Genomic DNA, 20,459 nt, shown 5'->3' with positions numbered 1-20,459 from the left:
GACTGATTTCCAGAGGCACTCAACTAGAGAGTTCTCTCCAACGGACACTGACTTTAGTTTTTATTAAAAAAATAAAATGTTTGATATATTTTTGTATTACTTCTATTTTCCACTTTATCCCTCTCTTCAATCATTATAATAAAGAACAAAAGAAAAGGGAAAAAAGATAACAAAACTATCCAATGTATCAATGAAGCAAGACATATATGGTGTACCACACTCATAGTCCTCCAGCTCTAAGAAATTAGAGATGTCTTTTCATGTTTCCTCTTTGGAGTCAAACTTAATCATTATAATTTCACAACATCTAGTTCCAGAGGTTTTGTTGGGGGTGTTTCTGTCCACATTCTTGGAGTCATATACCATATACCACCTTGGAGTGTATATACCATTTTCTTGGTTCTGCTTATTTTACTTTGTATTGGTTTACATTCTTCCATTCTCCTCTGTATTCATTATATTAATTGTTTTTGCTGCTGTCTGGTCCTTTCAGTCACGTCCAACTCTTCATGATGCCATTTGGGGTTTTCTTGGTAAACATACTGGAGTGATTTGCCATTTTCTTTTTTCCCCCTTCCTCCCTCTCTCCTTCCCTTCTTTCCTTCCTTCCTTCCTTCTTTCCTTCCTTCCTTCCTTCCTTCCTTCCTTCCTTCCTTTCTTTGGATTTGAATTTAAGTCCTCTTGATTCCAGGGCCTGTGCTCTATCCACTGAACCACATAGATGCCCCTGCTTTGTCATTTTATTCTCCAGTTCATTTTACAGAGGAAAAAACTAAAGCAAACAATATTAAATGACTTCACATGACAATGTCCAGGACTAAATTTGAACTGTCTTCCTGCCTCCGGCCCCGTGATCTATCCACTGCACTACCTACCTGCTCTTTATCACCTAGAATTGTTTCTTACAGCACAATAATACTGTTACATCCATTTACCACCATTTTTAAAGCCACTCTCCAGTTGATGGGTATCTATTTTGATCCATTCTTTTATCCACAAAATGTATGATTATAAATAAATTTTTGCATATTACATGGACATTTTCTTTCAATTTTTGATCTCCCTAGCAGTAGAAATCTGGATCAAAGGGTATGAATGTTTTAATTATTTTTTCCCACATTCTGAATTCTCTTCCAAATTTCTTTCCAGAATAGTTGGACCAATTCAAAGCTTCATTACTAAATTAGTGTTCTCATCTTTCCACAATCTGTCTAACACTGACCACTTTTAAAGATGATAAATCTTTGGCACTTAGTTTTGAATGTAATATATCATCATCTACAACATATCTCTTCTTCTTTTATATAAAAATATGCAAATTACATCAATAATATTTATTTATTTACTTGCTTAGTTGTTAAACAATGAGGCTAGCCTGGAATGACTTGTTCTTTTTTTAAAATTCCTGAATCTATCCTTTTTATTTTTTAACTTTTTTGTTTTTCTCAGTTTGGAAATATTAGCAAGTATGTATTTATTTCTTTTCTCATCACATCTCTCCACTGTGGGGATAAAAGAAAAAGAAAAAAAAAACTTGTAACAGATATGTGTAGTCAAGAAAAACAAATTTCCATATTGGCCACGTCCAAAATTAACTGCCTCATTCTACATATTTAGTCCATCACTTCTGTCAGGAGTTAGAAGTGAGGCGCAATGACGTGAGCAGAATAAGAACGACCTATTATAACAACGTTAAAAAAACAGACAATTTGAAAGACTAAAAAATGATCCATGCAATGGTTTGTTCTTGATGAAGCTCCATTGATTGCTTGGGAGTATTTCTTTTCTTGGATGTTTATAAACTATTTATTGGAAAATATTCTAGAATTTTGCTAGTTAACACTAGTTTGAAATCTCCAGTCCTTTTCCCCCCTGAAAATCAGGACAACACATTGTCTTCACCAATTTCATCTCATTTCGAAGAATGCTGAAAGATTACTGACAATGGCTTGAGAATGAAATCTACCAGTTCTATCATCTGAGCTAGGATCAATATCCCTTCAGGGCTACCCCTTTTCTTTGTCTTTTATTGGAAAATCTGAATCAAGCTTACTTTCCATATTTGTGAAATGTTTTTGTCACATCTATGAATGTTTTTCAGACATGTCCAACTCTTCATTACCCTGACAGAGATACTGGAGTTGTTTGTGTTTTCCTTCTCTTGATCATTTTACAGATGAGGAAACTGAGGCAAGCTTGGTGAAGTGAGTTGTCCAGGATACCATAGCTAGTAAATCTCTGAGGTCAGATTTGAACTCAAGAAAATGAATCTTTCTGATGACCCCATGATCAGCACTTTATACACCACACTAGCTGGCTGCGGCACATCTATGATTAATTCTCACAAACCATACTAGCAATCAATATGCCAACTTTCTTCTGCGTGTGTACGCCTTGCATTTTCCCTTTGTTCATGTTGCTTTGTCTGTTTCTTTGTTACCTCTGCATTTTCAAATCTTTCTAGGAATAACTCCTACATCACCTCTTCTATCAAGTCTGTCTGGATTCCTTCAGCCAAAAGCTCTCTCACTATTTGCACAAATAAAATCAACAGAACTACAAGATCCTGAAGGTAATTGGTAAATTGAGGAGGAAATCTTTGTATTATATATCTCTAATAAGAGTGCAAAACTCAATAAATACATGTATATAATTATATGCATATGGAACGAAGGGAAATCTAAGATCAAGAGGCATTTCTTAATAAGAAAATGGTCAAAAGACATAAACATACAATTCTCCTTAAAAGAATTATAGACTATTAGCAATCACAATTAAGATTTTTTTTCAAATCTCTAATAAAGAGAGAAGTAAAAATCAAAACAATTCTGAACTTTTATCTCCTAGCCAGGAAATCTGCAAAGATGACCAAAAAATGGGAATAGTCAATGCTGAAAGAGTTGCCAAAATTTTGATAGTTACACTAATGTTCTATTGGTGGATCCCTAACCTGGTCCAACCTTCCTGGAAAGCAACTGAGAACTACTCTTATATCTCCATCCCCAATAGCTATTTCTTACCCTAGAATTTGTTAATCTTTTTGAAATTAATCTTTATTATTTTGCATGAATTGTTTCTTAGTTGACATGTTTAGGAAGTGAGCTAGCTCCCTTAGTATTGGGATGTTGACTTTGAATCCCCAGAACTTACTCTATTGAGGCTTAATAAGTGTCCGTGGAATAGAATCAAAGACTGCCAAGCTTATGTTACTTAACCTGATCTCTAGAGTAGAGATTCTTAATTTTTGTGTGTCAAAGACCCTTGAACTCAGAATAGTAAGTCTATGTACTGTTTTGCAGAATCATGGTTTTAAATGCACATAAACAAAATACACAGAATTACAAAGGAAACTTTTTGTATTGAAATAAAGTTAAAATAATAAAAAAAATTCATAGATCCCAGGTTAAGTCCTTCTGCTTGTTCAGGAGAGAAGATCACAGACTCCAACATAATTGGAGAAATGGGAACTTTGGAATTATATTTTGTAGATCTTATCAGTGGTAGGATCTTGTTAAGTCACAATCTCTCTGGGTCTCTCTGTAGATCTGGGAATCATTTCACAATCTCAACTACAAAATTAAGGGGTTAGATCTCTTAGGTCCCTTCCAGACCTAAATTTATACTCTTCACTAACAGATTTCCCAGGAGCCACCAGAGACCTTGCTGTATTGTCAGTTAACAAACTTTGTCAAGTGGTTACCATCTGCTTAGTACTGGGGAACCACAGAAAGGCAAAAGTAATCTATACTCTAACGGGCAGCTCAGGGGACCGTACTGCATAAAGCACTGGGTCTGGAACCAAGAAAACTGATTTTCATGAATTCTAATCCAGCCTCAGACACTTACCTGCTGGGTGATGCTGGGCAAGGCACTCTATGCTGTTTGCCTCAGTTTCTTATGTAGATAATGTGTCTTTGCCAAGAAAGCCCCAGATGGAGTCATGAAGAATAGGACATCACTGAACATGATTTAACACCACACTGAAGGGACTTACAGTCATATGACTTACCTACTTACCTACATGGTATATACAGAGTACATGGAAAGTCATTTCAAGGGGGAAGGCACCAGCAATTAGGGGCTGAGGGAGGTCTCCTACGGAAGGCAAGATTTAAGCCACATCCTGAAGAAGTCCTGAGAGGTCAGGCGGGAGATGAGGGAGAAGACCCTCCAAGCAAGGGACAAAGCCTGGGCAGTAGGATGGACTTGGGAGAAATTTTGAGCATCATGTTCAAGGAACTATAAATAGGGTTGCCTAGAAGGCAGTGAAGTGCAAGAAGATTGGAAAAGTAGGAAGGGACCAGGTGAAGAAGAATTTAGATGCCAGAGAAATTTATATTTGATTCTGGAAATAATACAAAGCTACTGAAGTTAAGCAAGTGGTGGGCTGATAAGGTCAGACCTATGCACTGGAAAATCACTTTGGCAGCTGGATGGAGCGTGGGGTTGGGCTGAAGGAAGACCCGAAAGACCCAGCGATGACTTTCTGCCCAGGGTGGTTGATGACTGGGTGAGTGGGGATCCACGGGAGAGCGCTTGAGATGATACATATAACATACAAGATGTGGCAACAGACTGAACAGAACAGAGTGAACAGGAGAGAAGGTTTGAGGAAGACACGGAGGTGGTAAGTCTGGGTTACTGAGAATATGGCTGTGTCAGGGAACTGGGGAAAGGGGGAGAGGCTTGAGGGAAAGATAATGCGCTCTGCCTTAGGCGGCAATGGAAGGTCTTCCAGGGGGAGAAGCCAGTGTAGAGCTAAGGAGGAACGGACTTCAGAATAGATGTGAAGATCTGAGAATCATTTAATAAATGGGATCATTGAACTCATGGACAAGTGAGACAGAATAGAACAAAAAGAGAAAGCCTTGATAAAGTACAGGGAGACATGAAATGGGTATGACCCAAATGAAGAACCAGCAAAGGAGATCGGGTAACAGACAGAAAAACCAGGAAACGCCAGAAAGGAAAGATTATTCAAGAGGAAAATGTGATCAACAGAAATGCAGGACCACAACTGAGGGGAGGATAGGACCAAGTCGGGACTTTTTAAGGGTACGTTTGTACGCATTAAATATGCCGCCAGTGGAAAGCTCCCTCTCCAAATTCACTTGTGTTTATTCCTAAAAGCTTTGGATTTTCACAGGAAGTTCCATTCAGCTGAGGGCTCCTCCCACTCTTTCTTAGCTTCTGAAATCTGATGAGTTCGTGGGTCAGTGGGTTAAAGTCCTAAGCATCGATTTAAATTGTTTTCATGCACATATACACAAACGCTACCGCCAGGTCTCTGCTTCTCCGCTGTGTGTGGGGGTCTGGACACGGAAGTCCCTCCTGTCCGTCTAACATATGGAGTGGCAGCGCGATTGTAAGAAGTGGCTTTCCTGAGTCCTGTTGGACAGAATGAAGTGTTTACTTTTCTTCTGGGGGCAGTGTTTATGCTGACTTAATAAACTGTATTGTACGGCATCCGTCTTCCAGTTCCTGCGTTCGTGAAAAGAAAGTCTTCATCCCATATCTTGAGTTGTCTCGTTGGTATTTCAAAACAAAACGACTTTGGACACGTACAGAGCATAAGGAACCGATTAATCACCTTCATTAATTATGTCATTTATTGAATCTATTTCAAAATGAAGAAACATTTAAATTTGGCTCCAACCTATCTTTCCAGACTGATTCTTCTTCCCAGAAGCTGTATTCTGACCAGAGAGGTTGACTTGCTGCCCCTCATTCTCAGCATTGCATCTACTACCTTTGCCCATGGCGGACCCCCCAGCCTAGAATGGCCTTTTTCCTCTTCCTTTGTTGCCTCCCAGAATCCCTGGCTCCCTTTCAGGTTTGGTTCAAACGCTGCCTCTTCCAAGAAATCATTTGTACCTTCCTCAGCCCTCTTTTTCCCCTCTATCCTCTCAATTATTTTGTATATGTTTAGCATTTTCTTATCTATATACATGCTCATTTTCCTCCTCCCATCTCTCAACTCAATGTAAGCATTTGGAGAGCAAAACTCTGTATGTTTGTCTTTGTATCTGTGGCCTGTATCATGAAGTGAATGTTTAATAAAGTCATGTTTATTTGGGAAAAAGGGTTGGTGGTACAGTGGTTAAAGGGCTGGACTTGGAGTGACTCTGGGCAACTCACTTAATCCTGTTGGACTCAGTTCTTCATCTGCAAAATGGGGATGATAATAATAGTTGTGAGAACCAAACAATATTCATAACAAGCCTTTAGGATAATACCTGCCACATAGTAGGTCCTATTTACATGTTAATTCATTTCTACCTTCCCTTCTCTCTTAATTGAGATTTCTCAAGACTACAAGACTAGGATTGCAGGAATATAGATTTAGATCTTAAAGAGAACATGGAAGCCATCCAGCCCAATTCTGGTTTGACAGATCAGGAAACCAAAGAAGTGACTTGTTTAAGCTCATATAAAAGAGAGGGGCTGGCATTTAAAATGCCAAAAAAAAAGGTCCTCTGACTCAAAATCCAACACTCATCTAAAGCAGAATAACTCAAAATCAGGGAGAAAAACTACAACAAACCAATAACTCTCGAGCTATCTAGATACCTACAGAGCATTTAAAGTATTTCACTTTCTAAACCCCAATGACGGATATAATTTCTGGTATCCTGGCTTATGGTATCACATGGGGAAGCCATGAATAATTCAGAGCCTTTTGCCAAGACTCTAGTGTAAATCAGTCAAATATAGCAACATGATCTTCATGCTGAATTTATAACGACTTAAAAAATTTAGATGGAACTTTTTTTTAAGGGGGGGAAGTGGGAGGAAGAATGTTTCATTTTCCACAGATCAAGTTGCCAGTGAGATGTTTGCATTTCTTATTTTCTTACCTATGCAAAGAGATAAAGTGATAAATTAGTATGGTAGCAAGAGAGAGAGAGAGAAAGAGAGAGAGAGAGAACTCAAAACTTCACAGTGTTATGTTTTCTTTATTAACATACTGATGTGAAACTAAACAGAGAAAGCAATCTAATAACAAACATTCCTTTGAGAAATGTTCAGGGAGCAGAAGGACATCCACTTATTGTTCGCCACATCCGATTGGTCCATATATGGCAATAAAGGTACAATAGGAGGAAGCAGGAAACAGACTGGCACATCGGCAGTATCTTATTAGCGGCTAATGGATATCTGAGAGGAACACGCATCTGATTCTGAATAGTCTGTACCAATCTCCTAAGCAATTACTCTTAATTAGTGGATTCTGTTTATAGATTCAACTTAGTGTACCCTTATGTATCAAAGAGATGGAGGCATCTGGAGTAAGAGAAGTGGTTCTTTTAAAGGAAAAGTGACATATTGGGTGGGTTTTTTTGGGGGAGAAAGAAGACTTGATTTTCTTCTTCACAGCCATCCCCCTCCCCTCCGTGACATCAATTTGCTTTTTATTTCACCACGAGAAAATGGGTAGAGAGATTTTCCAAAGAAGGCTCATGATAAAGGTGCCGGTGGAATTTGTCCCAACAAAAGAGAAAGGCAGTCAGATATAGCAAGTGATGGCACAGGACAGAGATTCTTCCCTTGAATTATCGTTTAACCCTAAAAATTTCCGGCAGGAGCCCAAAGCTAAATACAGCCCTTTGATTCAGGAAAACAGCACCTGCATTCAGTGCCTGCCAAGTGGGAAGGCAAAGGGTGACATGTACTCTGTGACCAGATGCACCGCCATGAAAGAGAGAGAATCCTAAGGGGGATCGCTGGCCCAGTTCAGTCCCAGAAGCTCAGGAGAAGCCCACACCCACAGAGTCAGTCATCCAGGGCTGGATCTGCCATGGGACCTGCCCCTGAAGACACTGCCCCCCCAAAGCGTGCCCTTTAAAAGTGGAAAATTCATCTTGTCTGCTCAGCTCTCTCACTTCTACCTGTTTAAGACAAAGAGCTTTTCTACTTAAGAAAGCAATTCTTTTTCCTTCAGTCATTTTCTATTTTTCTCATTTACAGATGTTTCTAATGCTTTCACAGCAGCCACACCTCTTTGCCTAAGAGCCAGAATTTTTTATCATCGAGCTTATGCAATTCTTTTGAAATAAGGCTGACAAAAAATAATATGATGATAATGATTAGCCATTTGGTTTAGAATTCCAATAAAAGAAAGGGGCTAGATTATATGGCCTCTCACGTCCCTTCCAAATGGAAATCCATGATCTAAGAGAGTATCTACATGGTCCTAGACAAATTACAGAATCGCTTGGCCCCCCAGGCAACTGAAAGTTGCAAAGCAGGTGCGCATCTATATTGGCAGATGGAGCTTCTTCACTAGTAGTCTCTATATTGATGAAATAACAGGGTGGATCCTCTTCCTTGCCCTCCCCATTGCTCCTCCTTCTCCCAGTGCTTAGATGATATTTATATGACATTTTAGGGTCTGTAAAGCATTTTATGAACATTTTCTGAGTAGGGCCCCACCAGACTTTATCATGGTATATTAGGAATTATTAGTCCCATTTTCCAGATGCTGCTCACAGAGGATAAGGGAATCTTCAGGAGTCACTGTCTGCAATGAAATTCAAAGACAGATATAGGATGTAATCCATTGTGTCATATTGCATTTCTAGGATAATGATAATGTCAGGAGCTGTAATATCTATGAACCCTAAGTCGATGTTCAACTATCTGTGTTCTCGGAAGGAGAGCTTTTGATGGAGCAAGCTAAAGTTTTTTCCCTTTATGAGATCCAATAAAAAAAATTAAAGAATGCTGAAGAATCAGGTAAAGTAAGCCTGGTTAACGTGGCATTCGTGACGAGTCAGCAAGTCAATTGTACTGCTTCGGTGGGTCTGAATGAGCAGAATTTTATTTTAGTCCGTCACAACCCATCCCTCCCATGTCCCCAAATTGCTCTTTCTGAGCTCAAAGATCTTCAGATTCAAAGGCATTCACTGGCCTGGGCTCTCCCTAGAAACCGGCTGGGAGCTGCCCCCCTTCTTCCATGCAGCCAGCAACAAAACTCATGGAGTGGGTGTTGGAACATGGCGGTGGCAGAGAGCCGGGGTCCTCCCCAGGAGCCCCTTCCTTCCCAAAACACAGTTCTGGCCCAGTGGCAGTGGTCTATATGTGGGGTGTTGGGAAGGTGTGCACATGCCTTTTATATGTTTAAAAATATCACCTTAGACTGTTTTTTTTGGTAGATTTTTGTAAGGGATAAATTGGAACCCATTGCAGCCTTCTTCAGTAAGCTCCAGTGCTCATAAAGAAAGGCAAAGTATTTACAATTTCATTAATATGGAGAACTAGGCCAAATACCAATACCCTGTCAGCTGATCTGTGGGCCACTCCACAAGACAAGGCTGAATCATGTGCCAAAGGGACAAAAATATTCTAAATGTCATCTAGCCTTGGAGGCTCCCATTGACAGCCTAGGAAGACATATGAATTGCTTCTCAGCATGGAGGGTTTTTAAAAATAAACAATTCATAATGGAAGGAAATGCTAAATTTGTATTAGAAGTGAGTGAAAACTAAAGATTTTTTCATCCAGTTTCTTGAAACCATTCAAGAAGTCTCTAAAATCTATCCCCATACAAAGGTTCATGAGCCCAGAACAAAAGTGTTTAATAAATGTTTGTTGGCAGATAACTAATGCTGCCCACAAATGGAAACTGTGAGACAACCTGAGGCTACAACTGGGTGGGCTTCCACTGCAGGTGAAGCTGGGAGATGGAGGATGTACACCAATCTGGCAGCATCTCAGCCTAATGAATTATTCTTACTCATTGGGGGTTAAGCTTAGCTGTTTCTATACTAGCAGAAGAGTGAAAGTGCCCACTATATTTGGATACCCCATTGCATAATCCCCATTGCCCTGGCCCAGTTGTGTTTTTGAATGGGTTTGCAACAGCAATATAATGGTATAATTGATGTAGAGATTGAAGCAGTATTACTGAGAGAGGCAGTGGCAATATCATGCTTTAGCTCTTCCATGACAATTTACCTCATGTCGTATCTGTACAAAATCTTTTACCTACTAAGGTCCTTGGTTCGGCTGTTGTAGGACTGTGGGATGTATAACTAATGTGTTACGCATTAGCAGAGAAAATATATTAATAATTTATCAGATTAGCAGATTGTCTCCTGACAAAGAGAGTTAGAAAACAGCATACAAACAGGAAAGTTTCACTAAATTAAAAAGGGGGGAAGGAATACAGCTTTGGAGAGAATATCAAAAGGGGGCAATGGATCAGACAAACACAAATTATATCTAATTATTTTGGTTGGGGCTGGTCCTATCTTCATCCTTCTGACATAAATTTTTGGAACTGCTTTTTCAAAGATTAGCATGTATTTGACAGTTTTCTATTTTCTAAAGAGTCAGTGAATAGTCAAGAAAATCAGTGGTCTCTGAAAATCCTAAACTATAATTGGAAGCAAATTGTATTTTCTCCGGAATAAGAGAAGAGAAATTTATTGTGCTTTTTTTCTCTAGACGTGGGCAGCAGCTGAGAAGTGATGTATGTAATCGCTTTTTCTTTTTGGAATAAAATCAAATTGTTTGGATCTGTGTGACAGGAATGGAATCCAATGATTTCATTGATGTGAGCATTCTGAGTGCGGGATCTACCTCCACTGATATGTATCAATAAAGTCTATAATTTAGAGTCTTAGAGATTTGGCTGGGATGCTCAGAGGGTAAGCCATTTGCCAAAGTCTAGGTAGCATATGTCAGATGCAAGACTTTCTGAGTCCAGGGCTATCTACTCCTCTATGTTGTTGGGAAGTCGATCACTTCCAGTATGACCCAACAGAACAATCTGTATGGTTTTTACAAAATGGCTCTATGGCACATGGCACCGGGATCTCTTTTTTGGCTGCTTTAGGCTTCCTACCCTTGATCTGTTTAAAGAGATATGCTGTATATATTCCTGGTTTTCCACTGGGCCGGCATGACAAGCTGTTAGTTGTTAAAGATTATGACCATCATTTTGGAAGCTCTGTTTGCTGGGGATACTTGTCAAAGGAACAATAAGACAGCTGTAATAGGAGAGCATAAGACCATTAAGTCAGGAAGAACAAAAACCAGGTGGTACAAGTTGGAAGATCAAAATAGCAATTTTATAGTCAATATTTTGCTTTACAGGGAGCCAGTAAAGACATTGAAAATGCAAATAATATGTTGAGATAACGCAGCACAAGAAGTGTTTCTCCCACTCTGTGAATCATCTGTCACTGACTATAGCCTTATCAGTTGGGGGCACAAGGACAAAGTTGTAATAATCATGAAATCTGCAGATATCCTGGGCCTTCTCCCATCCACTAATGCTAAAATGCTCAGTGCAATGGAGATTGGCCAAAATCACCGAAGCAAAGGAATCGTCTAGTTTGACCTGATAATGTAGCATCTAGGGTCTATCTTGTCTATTCTAACCATCTTCTCCTTAGTCCTTGGATGGCCGACCTTTGGTTCCCTCTTCAGTAAGACAGAGGAACCATGGAGTGCTGGGAAATGGAGAGGATGGAGTACAAGAACGAAGTTCAGAACACTGGAGAGTGGGACAGGAGGGTGGAGACAAGCATTAATTGTTGTTGTCATTTCAGTCATGGCCAACTCTTTGGGGTTTTCTTGTCAAAGATCCTGGAGGTATTTGCCATTTCCTTCTCCAGCTCATTTTACAGATGAGACAACCGAGGCAAACAGGTTTCTAATTACTTGCTCAAGGCTAGTAAGTGTCGGAAAACAGATTTGAACTCGTGAACATGAGTCTTCCTGATTCCAAGTCTGTGCTTATCATGTAGCTGCCCAAATACCTATGAAGTGCTGATTACATGCCAGGAACTGTGCTAAACATCCTACTTCATTTTATCTGCTTTTATAAGTGAATAAGAAAGTTACTATATGTAAACTCATTTCTTATAGGTTCATTGGCAGTCCGTCCAGGAGGACTCCAGCAGAGATGGGGCAGCAGCCACAATATATACCACGTCCTATTCTCATATGGGGTTAAATTTATCTATTAAGTATCTAGATCTTGCAAAGCTTTTCATTCCATATACTTTGGAGATAGGAGTTTTGTCTGATGAGATATTTGAGGACATTTATTATTAATGTCATAAAATATTATTATTGTTTGTTCTCATCTTTTTTCAAGAAAGATGTGGTAATTAAAATATTGTTCTTAAATTTTCTTGGTTTATGCTGTTTCTGAGCAATTATGGGCAGCCCTTTGGTCTGTGATATTGACCTGGTTTCAATACAACTATTGGTTGAGTTCTCCAGGATGGTTGAGTTCTCTCTTTGTGGGATATAGATTTGTCACCTATAAGTTCATGAAGGATAACTGTCCTTTTTCTGATGTAGGAGTCAAACCACCAGATCATGTATTGCTAGGTATTTGTGGGGTACTAAGATTTTAAAGCTAGACATGATGAGATTCAGAGTTTCTATCATTTCCTTGAACAATCTATTTGTTATTCAGTTGCTTCAGTCATGTCTGATTCTCTATGGTCCCATTTAGGGTTTTCTTGGCAAAGACATCCATTTCTTTCCTCAGCTCATTTTACAATTGAAGAAACTGAGGCACCAGGATTAAGTGGCTTGCTCAGGAGCAGTCAGTAAATGTATGATTGTATGATTAATGTTTGATAAATGTATGACTGAATTCAGGTCTTCCTGAATCCAGGCCTAGCACTGTATTATTCATTGTGCTATCTGGCTGATGAATGATCTCCGACGATCCCTAAATTTTGGCTCCTGAAGGATGGTCTTTTTTCAATGATGGTTGGCAATGATTCAGTCCTAAATTCCATTATAAACAAGTCTGTTTGTATGAAGAAATCCCCAACTCAGCAATTTTTTGGTGTTTATTTTTCAACCAATTTTGTAGGATGATTTCATGCGAATGTTGTCCATGTGAGAGAGCCTTTTGATTCCACACTTAGATCTTAGCCATTTCATGGGCTCCACATGGGAGTTCAGGCCCTCATCACCTCATCTCTTCCTTACTCTAGTCCATCCTCCACTCATCTATCAAGGGTCTTCCTAAAGTACAACTTCCCGTCACAAGCTAGATCCAAACAGGGAGACTTCCAGAAAAATGAGGGTGCTTCTGAATCTCCATTCTAGAGATTCTGTTTGATAACTATGGAGAGATTCCACAGGATAATAAACAAATGACCAGTTTGAGTTTGAGTTTGAGCATGTAGAATACAGAGACCTTAGCTGTCCCACCAACCCAGAGCTGTACTAATCTGGGAACCCCTGAAATCTCCCATTTTCTAGGCTCATCATCCCCCTTTCATCTCCAAGAGTGCTGAAATAGCAGATTAGATAAACTAATGCAGTGTGTTCTTGGACTAGAGATGGAAACTGGATCCATGATTTCATTGGTGAGGAAACTCCCGTACCGATTGCTAACTTGGTCTGGAGAGAGTTGCCTAGAGCTTTGAGAAGGCGACTTGTGCAGAAAACATACTACCTTGTATAACAGAGGCAAGACTTAATCCAGACCAGGACTTGTTGCCTCTCCATACTCTTGGTCTAAAGGTTAGACAAACAAACAAACACAAATGGTGCGACTTGGCAAACTCACTCAGGAGAAGCGGGGGGGGGGGGTGTGACAGGGAGGGGAGAGGAAAATCTAGCGTGAGATTTACACAGGAAATTCAGCTCTCCCAGAGTCTCAGCAACATGCCTTCATTCCCTGTCATTCCCCATCAAGGAAGCTTAGCGGCTGCTTCTTTCAATTTAGCTCAATGCATTCCCAGCTGCTCACTAAATTATAATCTCTAATAGACTTCTAGGAGAGTTGTGAAAGGATGTAAAAAAAGAGAGATTCCCTGGTTAAAGGACAGTGGGAATTCCATAGCATCAGTATAGCAGGGTTAACAAACATCCATGAGTTTTGCAGACTATCTCGTAAACTGTGTAAATTCTTATGAACTATAAACTCCCATTCCTACCCCATCCCTCTTTCCCAGAAACCAATTTACCTTTTCCCAAACAGTTTACTTGTTGGTCTAAAACACTCACTCACATAAACATAATTGCTTCTCTGACCCAGAATAGTTATCCACAGGACGGGGCTCACCCGTCAAATTACGGCCCAGAACATGTGTCAAGTGGAACAAGCCAGCAGGGACTTCTCCTGTTTTCTGTCCTGGGACCATTAACATTCTTCCTTGTGCCCTCCCTGCCTCTCATCCTCATGTACCACTTAGATGAAGCGCAGAGCTGCCACGGATTGACAGCTTTCTCCCTGATTGTTATCCCCTGTGACTAGTCCCTCTGGGCTTTCTGGGGGCTAGCATTTCTTTCCAGCAGAGGTGAAAATAGCACATATTAGTTGAAAGCTGGAGTAGGACCAGGCTTGCAAGGCCAGCGATGGCCGTTTCTCCCGTGCTGATGGAGCTGGGGAAGCAAGGAACCCTGGATGATAGCAAGCCAGTATTTCACAGTCTAAGGAGCTGGGCGTCTTACAGCTTATTCTCCAGTCTTTTCCTCTGGTGAGAGCGAACCAAAGTTACAAGCATTAACTTTGCAGAGAGTTAAGTCTGAGTAAGGTAGAATGAACAAATACTACAGGGCCAGTTTGATAGGAATGGTCCAATGAAGCAGTTTCAAGGGGCTCTAAGACTACAGAACCTACTTCCCTTTTCATGGATTAGTCCCATATCTGATTCCTTCTTGAGCCCCTGTTTGGTCCAGAGAAACTTTGTCACTCTAAGGTATACTATGTTAATTTAGTGCAGAACCTACCTTAAGTCTGATGGCTATCATCTTTTAACCTAATTCAATCCAACAGTTCAATTAAAAAACATTTATCAAGCATATACAATGATGAGTTTTATGAAGCAATGGAGCTAAAAGCCTCCCCCGTGTTTCCCTCAAATCCCACCTTCTGGCCTTTCCTGGTCCTCCCAGGTGGGCTTCACACTCACCTCCCACAACCCATTGCCGTATCCTTCTTTCAGATGGCCATCCATGCTGGACATATCTTGTATATTACATGCTGAGTTAATGAATGTTGTCTTTCCCATTAAAAATGCAAGTTCCTTAAGCAAGGACAGTGTTTTTAGCACAAAAACTAGGTACATGGTAAATGCTTAATTAGTTGACTGATTAAAAAAAATGAAACAATTCCTGACCTCAATGATTGAGAAGAATGGAATACAATATGCCCAAAATTAAAAGAAAAATATTCTATTTAATATGAAGTGATTTTGCTGCTGTCTGTGTCTTAACTACTGACTTATTAGAGCAAAGATCAAAATTAATGAAAAGCTAAAGGAGAGTGTGGAAATGGGGAAAAAAAATCCAGAAATGTGGCATGTAATTAAAAGAAACTGACTGATTTAAACAAGTTACTGATATTGAAAAATGGGAAATAGATGGAGGAAAAGGTACCCATACCAACTATTATTTCACCAGGTACAGAATAGACACATGGGGCATTCCAATAGTCTTCTTTTAGTTTTAAACTGTACTAAGACTTTTGGGACACTCTGTATATCAATAGATATGAATGGGAAATCAATTGACAATTCTACACTATGACTAGTTTTTTGTTTAAAAACAACTGCAAGCCTCTCTATATTTTCTCTGAAAGGTACTCCAAAGTGAATTCTGTGTTTGTCTAGGTTGGATTCAGTTAGGGATGCTTTACTGTACTTAGATCCTGGATCTGTTATTTCAGTTTTCATGTGAGGGAACTCCAGCAGTGTAGATCAGCACCTTTTCTACTTATTCAAATCAACAACTCAAGCCAATAATTCATTAAGCAATTACTATCTGCCAGGCACTGTACTACATTATAGGTATACAGATAATAACAAAAAGAAAGATAGTTTCCAACCTTAAGGAACTTATATTCCTTTTTAAAAAAGATATTTTAAATATTCTTTTCTTTTTAAATTTTAAGTTCCAGATATTCTCTTTTCCTTCCATCTCATTCCCTACCACATGCGACAATATCAATTATACATATTAAATCATTCAAAACATATTTCCACATTAGCCATACTGCAAAAAAAAAAAAAAAAAAAACTAAAGTGAGAAAATTATACTTAAATTAGCACTCAGAATTCATCAGTTTTCTCTTTGGAAGTAGATAGCACTTTTTCAACATGAGTCCTTTGGAATTGTCTTGGATCACTGAATTGATCAGAGTAACCAAGTATTTCACAGCTAATTATCATTACAACATTGCTATTATTATGCATAATGACCTGGTTCTTCTCACATCACTTTGCCATGTTTTGTTTTGTTTTTTTTTCTGAAATCATTCTTATAGCTCACTAGTTATCTCATCATACTCATGTGCCCTAACAAGTCCAGTTATTCCCCAATTGACAGGAATCCTTTCAGTTTCCATTTTTTGCCACCACAAAAGAAGCTGCTGTAAATGTTTTTTTGTGCATAAAGGTCCCTTTTCTTTTTCTTTGCTCTCTTTGTGATACAGACCTAGCAGTAGTGTTGCTGAATCAAAGGCTTTACAGCTTTATAGTCTTTGGGGCATAATTCCAGGACATTCAAGGAGTTTACATTCTAATAGGGGAAGAAAGACAAAAAAGATACAAGAAAGCTGAAAAGTGAAGTGATGGGCAGAGGAGAATGTGGTGGAGAAAATAATCCCTAGAATCAGGAGTGGAGTTTGGAGGGGAATGAATGAATGAGCACAGCTATCATCATTTAAATTGGAGGTTCCAAAAAGGGGCCTCAGACTACCAGGGAGGGACCGTCCATGGTGAGAAGGCCGCTGGGACATGGCGGAGAAAGACATCTAGAGAGAGCTCAAAGCTGTGAGATTGTAGGTGCTGTGTCCCATTTGTATCAGAGATGGGACAGAAGCTTGTCTTCTTGAGTTTGAAGAAGTCCTTTATGCTCTATCCCACATTGTCTCTCTTTGGATTTGGTCATGTTAAAGACTGATTGGTCTAGGACCACATTCATGGCTCTTGCATATTCAGGGTATCATAGCAATAATAGTTAATATTTATATAATGTTTAAATTCTGCAAAGTGCTTTTGATATATTATCCCCTCTAATCCTCATGACAATCCTGGGAAGTACATGCCATTATTATCCCCATTTTACAGAGCAGGAAATTGATACTGAGAAAGTTTAAGTGGCTTGTCTAGGAACTAAAGATCTTATGGACTTTTGCATAGTCAGTTGACCCATTAGGTCAATCCGACTTGCTTCCTGTACTGGACAAAGGCCAAAGAAAGGTTCTTTTGTGGCTAGATTTCAGCTGGAGTTTTGGCACTGAAATACTATCTTCCATTACTGACGAGGTCCCTTACTGAAGGTATCAGAGCTTTGTGGAATATGGGTATGAGAAGCAGATTTTATGTCCACTCAGACCCCAATGTGCTTGGGAATTGGGAATCCACTGCAAATAATCAGGTACATACAACATAGAGACAGCCTAGATCAGAAGTTATCCCAGTAGGAAGGCAGGAACAGTAGAAGGGACTGGAAAAGAATCTTTGCAAAAGATGGGATTTGAATGGAATCTTAAGAGAAGTCAGTGAATCTCTTAGAGATGAAGAGGGAGAGCATTCCAGGCAGGGGGGACAACTAGTGAAAAACCAGTGAGACAGGAGATGAAGTGTCATGTGAGGAGACCAGAGAGTCAGTGTCACTGGGCTTCCAAGAATGTGAAAGAGAATAAAATGTCAAAAGACTGGAGAGACAGAGAGGGCCCAGGTGACAAAGGACACATATTTGATTCTGGAGGTAATAGGGAGACACTCGAGCTTATTGAAAAGTAGGGAGGTGCAGGGGCAGATTTGTCTTTAATGAATATCACTGCGGTACTTGAGGGAAGGGTATACTGGAATGATATTTCTTGTCTGAGAAGGGGCTTCTGCTCCCTGACAACCACCAGTCCTGGACCTTGACCTTTTGATGTTCACCACAAAGCATCCTTCTTTCTTTCCTCCTCTGCCATGCAGACTCTTCCGTATGTCCAGTGGACAAGGGATGGACCCTCTGCTGGCTTGCCCACTGCCAGCTGGCTTCATTGCTGTCCCTACCCCTCCTCAGTCTTTGTACTTTTCTAGCCTAGTCAGATTAGCACACCCTGATTTATAAAAATCTGTGTTTTTTTTAATACATCAGATAAAATGGGGATAATTATTTTCATTATAAAAGAATTCTCTTCTAGGTGACGGGAGGTATGGCATCCATCCATCAATCAACCAACAAGCACCTATTAATCCTCTGCTTTTTGTCAGCCACTGTGCTAGGTGCTGGGGATCCAAAGACAAAAAAATTAAGTGCTCTGTCCTTGAGCTATTTATATTCTTTTGGGGAAAACAACCAGCCCAAATATCAGTAATTATATACATATATGTACAGTAAAGGCAAGGTGATTTCCAGGAGAGTCAATGAAGGGGCTTAGTGGATAAAGTGCTGGACTTGGAGCCTGAAAAACCTCAGTTCAAATCTGGCTTCAGACACTTACTACTTTTGTGATCCTGGACAAGCCACCTAACTTCATGATCTACCTCAATTTAGTCATCTGTAAAATGTGATAATAATATTATCTACTTATCAGCATTGCTGTGAGGATCAAAAGAGATGATGAAGTGCTTATAATTATAAGACATTATATTAAATGCTAATTCTCCTCCTCTTTTTCCCTATTAAAAATCTAGATTAAAGAATAAGTGGCCTGTCATTACAGGCATTTCTAACCATCAAAAAAGAAAAACACCAAATTCAAATATTAGGTAAAGAATCCATGTCCTAGTGGAAAAGGAGTTGACTTCAGACTATGGAAAACCTGAGTTCAAGTATTGTCTGACACATTGGCTGTAGAACGTTGGGAAAAATCCCTCCATGACCGGCACAGTCACCTCTCTAAGAAATCAGATAGATAGTAAGGTGCTGATCTCTGTTGGAAGAGGGAATTTATTTCTTCACTGGGAGGTCTATATACTAGTGAAATTATAGCACATATACGGACACAATTAATAAACGGCCATAATAAAAATCTATAGGAGGACATGGATGAGAGTCAGGACCAGAAGGCGTGGATAGATTGTGATCTGCATGTGGGACATTAGATTAGAGCCGGACCTTGGAGGCTGTTGAGTCAATCTCCTCGTTTTGCAGCCGAGGCTTCTGAGAGACAAAGAGATGCAATGGTTTCTCTAAGCCCCCGCGTGTGTCTGAGGTGGGTTTCACTTCCAGGACTTCTTGCCTTCCAGACCAGCCCTGCCTCCATGTGGTGGGGGGACCGGCTTTCCAAACTGATAGATCACTGATCTCACAAAGATCGGGCTCGAAGGAGCCGTCACAGAATCTCAGGCTTGCGATTTCTACCTCGCCCAGCATCCTAATTCAAAAATCAAGCCTTGAACAAGTCAATCAGGGGAGTGACTCATGTTGCTAAATGGAGCCCTGGCTTATTTCGAAGGTTTAAATGAAAACAGTGTGAAGTAAACATGTGTTAAATATTAGCGCGTTTCTTGTGTTATCGGGAACATGTTGGCCCAACACAGACAATCAAGACCGGGGGAGTAGCAATTTACAGACCAACGTGTAAATTGCCGCTTCTGGCAGGGTTGATCTTTACCGCTTTCTTCCTCCTTTTTCCCTTCACTGTCAGAGCACTGTCTGAAAAAGACTGGTCCCAAAGCCTTCGGAGAGGAAGGAACTATACGCTTTGAGCAGTTTCTTCCCCCTTTCCCTGTCTTTCATCTGCACAATTCTGTAACCGGAGTATCCTTTAAGAGTCTCCAAATCCCCATTCTGACTCGGGGGGCTCCGCCAGATGTCTGGGAATTGCTTAAAGAAAAAGATCTCTTGCTCCCCAAAGACAGGATTTCAGAATGAACCCAAGATCTATCGTCTGAAGTCAAAACAAATCCTTCACGACCACGCTCAGCACAAGGCTTTTATGTTCAGGTGTGCAGCCTCGCCTCCCTTGGATGAGACGTTGCATGCGATCCGAGGTGAAAGAGAGGCTCTGAATCACATGGCTTTGCCTTCTGGAGACAATGGCTCTTTTCAGAGAGGGGCTCTGCAGTTCTCCCCAACAGAAGCCTCCTTTACATCCCCATTGGCCACTGCCTTCAGCTCCTATAAAATGCTTCTGCTTAGTCAGAGCAGAAGGCCTGGGACAGCCTGGGCAGGAGAAGGCCCTGCACGGTGGCCAGGTACCAGTGGGAACATAAGATGCTTCACTTCCTGAGGAGACCATTTATTGTTATAGGTTTTTTGGAATGGGTAAAAATTACAGCCAGACCTGGTACCATAACTATACTATTTCATCAACAAGAAATAGTTTATAATTTATAATAACTTAAATGAATAATAACTGACATTCACATGGTGCTTTAAAGTTTGCTAAGTGATTTACACTAGTCTCATCTGGTTCTCAAAATAATCCTTTACACAAAGGGAATAACTGATTTCACTGACTCAGGGAACTTCCAGACTAGGAAACTCCCTCTATCAGGGTAGAGAGCACCCTCTCTATAACTCATGGT

The sequence above is a fragment of the Sarcophilus harrisii genome, chromosome 5 (genome assembly GCF_902635505.1).
Source record: "Sarcophilus harrisii chromosome 5, mSarHar1.11, whole genome shotgun sequence".
Lineage (NCBI taxonomy): Eukaryota > Metazoa > Chordata > Mammalia > Dasyuromorphia > Dasyuridae > Sarcophilus > Sarcophilus harrisii.
This window is presented reverse-complemented; position numbering follows the sequence as displayed.